Source organism: Myotis myotis, unplaced genomic scaffold, assembly GCF_014108235.1.
Source record: "Myotis myotis isolate mMyoMyo1 unplaced genomic scaffold, mMyoMyo1.p scaffold_m19_p_1, whole genome shotgun sequence".
Classification (NCBI taxonomy): domain Eukaryota; kingdom Metazoa; phylum Chordata; class Mammalia; order Chiroptera; family Vespertilionidae; genus Myotis; species Myotis myotis.
Window position 1 is genome coordinate 100954889 of NW_023416313.1, and position 5170 is coordinate 100960058.

A 5170-nucleotide genomic window follows, 5' to 3' on the forward strand; every position below is an offset into this window, starting at 1 on the left:
CTTCTTCCTCTTCTTAAAGGATACCTTTCAGCATTTCATATAATACTGGTTTGGTGGTGATGAACTCCTTTAGCTTTTCCTTATCTGTGAAGCTCTTTATCTGAACTTCAATTCTGAATGATAGCTTTGCTGGATAAAGTAGTCTTGGTTGTAGGTTCTTGGCATTCATCACTTTGAATATTTCTTGCCACTCCCTTCTGGCCTGCAAAGTTTCTGTTGAGAAATCAGCTGACATTCGTATGGGTACTCCCTTGTAGGTAACTGACTTTCTTTCTCTTGCTGCTTTTAAGATTCTCTCTTTGTCTTTTGCTCTTGGCATTTTAATTATGATGTGTCTTGGTGTGGTCCTCTTTGGATTCCTTTTGTTTGGGGTTCTCTGCGCTTCCTGGACCTGTAAGTCTATTTCTTTCACCAGGTAGGGGAAGTTTTCTGTCATTTTTTCTTCAAATAGGTTTTCAATACCTTGCTCTCTCTCTTCTTCTGGTACCCCTATAATTCGGATGTTGGTATGCTTGAGGCTGTCCCAGAGGCTCCTTACACTATCTTCGTATTTTTGGATTCTTTTTTCATTTTGCTTTTCTGGTTGGGTGTTTTTTGCTTCTTCGTATTTCAAATCGTTGACTTGATTCTAGCAATCCTCTAGTCTGCTGTTGGGAGTCTGTATAATATTCTTTATTTCAGTCAGTGTATGCTTAATTTCTACTTGGTCCTTTATCACAACCTTGAGGGTCTCATTAGTTTTCTTGTAGATCTCATTAAGTTTATCGGCAGTTTCTAGAAAATTCTTGAAAAACCTTATAAGTGTGGTTTTGAATTCTATATTCAGTAGTTTGCTTTCCTCCATTTATGTCATTTGTGTCCTTTTTATTTGTCTCCACATTTTTTATGCTTCCCTGTGTTGATAAAGTGGTTTTCTGTGCTAAGTGCCCTCTAGGGCCCAGTGGTTCAGCCTCCCCAATTACCTGAGGAGGACACTCTTGGTGCACCCCCTTGTGGGCTTTGTGCACAGTCTTGTTGTAGTTAAGCCTTGATTGCTGTAGCTATCACTGGGAGGAATTCACCTCCCGGCCAATTGGCTGTGAGAATCAGCTGTGTCTGCAGTGGGAGAACTTCTGTGCTGGAGACACCCCTCTGGGGCAAAACTTGCTTCAGTGGGGCTTTGGTGCTCACTGAGCCTGCCCCCTGAGTGTGTCCTTTATGGTTCCACGGAGCGGCAAACTGGATGGTCCCACTCTGACCTCTGGGTTTCCTGGCTCCTGGATCTCCAGGGAGGTGCTAATGTAGCTTTTGCCTGAGGCTATCCAGCAAAAGCCTCCCTGCAGGGCTTGGGCGGGGCAGGTCCCACGGGATCAACAAGGTGGGGCTAGCAGTTATGGCTGCTCTCAGTCCTACCCTCAGAGGCTCTGCTTCTAAATGTCCCAGTAATCGCTGCAAGCCCCTTGGAGAGAAAGCTGCCCTTGAGTTCCGACCGATGCCAGACAGTCCCGCTTCTCCCGTATGAGTCTGGGTCCCCAGAGACTCACCCGTAACTGGAGCTCAGAGGCTGAGACTCCCTCCCAATTGAAAACCACAACCGCACCCTCAGCCGCCAGCCCGCTCCGCATGCACCTCCGCACCTTAGTATTTTACTTCCGCACTGTGCCTCCTCTGAGTCTTGGGATGCTTTTCTCTTTCCTTCTAGTTGTAGAATTTCCACTCAGCCAGCCCTCCTCTGGTTCTGGATGATGCCCGTTCCTTCTTTTAGTTGTATTTTTGAAATGGTTGTTCAAGGCAGCAAACTCCGGTGTTTACCTATGCCACCGTCTTGGTTTCCTCCCAAAATACTACCAGTTTTAATAAATTAATTTGGCAATGTAGCAAGATACAAAATTAACACCCAGAAATCAGGCATTTTATAAACCAATAATGAATTATCAGAAAGAGAAACTAAAAAAGAAAACCAATTCCATTTACCATTGTGACAAAAAAATTTGTGATACTTAGGAATATCCTTAACCAAGGCAGTGAAAGACCTGTACTCTGAAAACTATAGGACTTTGAAAAAAAGAGATAGATGAAGGTATAAATAATCCCTAACTGGTTTGGGTCAGTGTATAGAGCATCAGGCTGCGACTGAAGGGTCCCAAGTTTGATTCCAGTCAAGGGAACATGCCTGAGTTGTAGGCTCGATTCCCAGTAGGGGGCATGCAGGAGGCAGCTGATCAATGATTTTCTCTCATCATTGATGTTTCTATCTCTCTTCCTCTTCCTTCCTCTCCTAAGTCAATTAAAAAAAGAACATACAAGTAAGTGAAAGAATATACCACATTCATGGATTTGTAGGATTAACATAATTAAAATGTCCATATTACCCAAAGCAAGCTAAAGAGTATTACACAGAGTATAATCCCTACTAAAATACCAATGGCATATTTCACAGATCTAGAACAAATACTCTAAAAATTTATATGGAACCAAAAAATGACCCCAAATAGCTGCAGCCATCTTGAGAAAAAACAAAGTTGGATGGGTCACAATACCAGATATCAAATTATACTATAACTAGAGGCCCGGTGCACAAAAATTTGTGCACTGGCCGGGGGGGGGGGTGTCCCTCAGCCTCACTTGTGCACTCTCACAGTCTGGGACCCCTCAGGAGATAACCACCTGCTGGCTTAGGCCCGCTCCTGGGTGGCAAATGGCAGGCCCGATCCCTTGGTGCCTGCCCCGCCTCCCTGGGTTGCGCACACAGCAGGGCCAATCTGGGGGTTGGGGCGCCGCCCCGGTCGGGTTGCACACACGGGACGCCTGGATGGCAGCGGGTGGGCCGGTGGATCGCTGCTGCCCCGCCCGGCCGCCCCAGGTCGGGTCGTACATGGGATGCCCGGGTGGCGGCCGGGTGGGCTGGCCGATCGCTGCTGCACCACCCAGCTGCCCCGGATCGCAAATAGCAGGCCCGTATGGCGGCGGGGCAGGAGGGATCGCGCTGTCCCACCCTGCCTGCAGTATGCAAATTAGCCATCTTTGTTGGTGGTTAATTTGCATATCACGCTGATTAGCCAATGGGAGGCATAGCGAAGGTACGGTCAATTACTGTGTTTGTCTGTTATTAGATAGGATGCCACTGTAATCAAAATAGCCGGATACTGGCATAAGAACAGGAATATAGATCAGAACAAGAACAGAACATAGACCGCAGAAATAAACCCAAGCCATTATGCTCAATTAATATTTGACAAAGGAGGCAAGAGCACACAATGGAGTAAAGACAGTTTCTTCAATAAACAGTATTGGGAAAATTGGACTGATACATGCCAAAAAAGTGAAACTAGACCACCAACTTATACCATACCCAAAAATAAACTCAAAATGGATAAAGGACTTAAATGTAAGACAGGAAATTATAAAAATCTTAGAAGAATCTATTGGCAGCAAAATCTCAGACATCTCTCATAGCAACACATGTCCTAGGGCAAAGTGTGGGAAACTGTTTATTGCCTTCACTATCTGATAAGCATAGACAGAGAACTCCCCGAAACACCCCGAAGGCTGGGTGCCTTTGAAGCCCTAGCAAAGCTCGGAGCTAGGCGCCACCTCTGTTTGTCCAGACAGTGGTAGCTGAAACTACTCCCCCATTTATTATTATGTAAATCCTTGCTGATGGGCTAGTCTGCTTGTTACTAGGGGGTCACCTGCCTAAGGGCTATGCTATGGGTGCATCCCAGATCAATAAAAGCTTGGTGAGGCCTGAGCACGGGGGAAGTCCTTTGGGACTTGCCGCCTGGTCCCCCAATATTGCAAAATTATCTCGTGTCTTTTTCTCTCATTTGTTGTGCGGCTCCTCTTTCAGATACCGAACCCTACTCCACGCAGGTCATGGAAGGAGTCTCACTCAACACAAAGGAAACTAAGGAGAATGTAAAAAAGTGGGACTACTTAAAAAGCTTCTGCACAGCAAAAGAAACCATGAACAAAATGACAAGAGAGCTCATTGCATGGGAGAATATATTTGCTAGTAATATTGAAAATACATAAAGAACTCATACATCTTAACAAAAGGATGAAAAAATTCCAATTAAAAACTGGGCAAAGGACCTAAATAGATACCTTACCAAAGTGGACATACACATAGCCAAGAGATATATGAAAAAATGTCAAAGTTACTAATCATCAGAGAGATGCAAATTAAAACAATAATGAAGTATCATCTCACATCTGTCAGAATGGCTACCATCAACAAATCAATAAATGACAAGTGCTGGTGAGGATGTGGAGAAAAAAGAACCCTCACACACTGCTGGTGGGAATGCAGACTGGTGCAGTCATTGTGGAAAACAGTATGGAGTTTCCTCAAAAAATTAAAAATGGAACTGCCATTTGACCCAGTAATCCTACTTCTAGGGTTATATCCTAAGAACCCTGAAGCACCAATCAAAAAGAATGTATGGACCCCTATGTTCATGTAAGCGTTATTTACAATAGCTAAGATCTGGAAATAGCCCAAATGCCCATCAGTAGATGAGTGGATAAAAAAGTTGTACATTTATACAATTGAATACTTTACAGCAGTAAAAAGGAAAGATCTCTTATCCTTTGAGACAGCATGTAGGGACCTTGAAAGTATTATGCTAAGTGAAATAAGCCAGTCAGAGAAAAACAAGTATCATAAAATGAACTGATGAACAAAAAGATCCAGAGACATAGAAGGTGAAACATACTGTCAAATCTCAGAGGGAAGATGTCTGTAGGTGGGTGGGAAGAGATTAACCAAAGAACTTGTATGCATATATTATAACCAGTGGGTACAGGCAATAGTGTGGTGAAGGCCTAGGGCAGGGTGCGAATGCGGGATAGAAAGGGTCAATGGGGCAAAAAGGAGATATCTGTAATTCTTTCAACAATAAGGATAAATTTAAAAAATTCATTTTTCTTTTTGCTGCCCTGATTGGGTGTTTTCTGCTACCTTGTCCTCCAAATCTTTGATTCTATCCTCTGCTTCATTCAACCTACAATTTATTTCTTTTAGTGTATTTCTCATTTCAGATATTGTATTGTTAATTTTTGACTGTTTTTTTTTTTTTATTCATTTCTGATCGCTTATTTTTTATTGTTTCTACCAGGTGTACCAGTTAATAATGGAGAATTTTGTAATCAAAGAAAACACGATGATTTCAAGAGAAACATCAAAAGT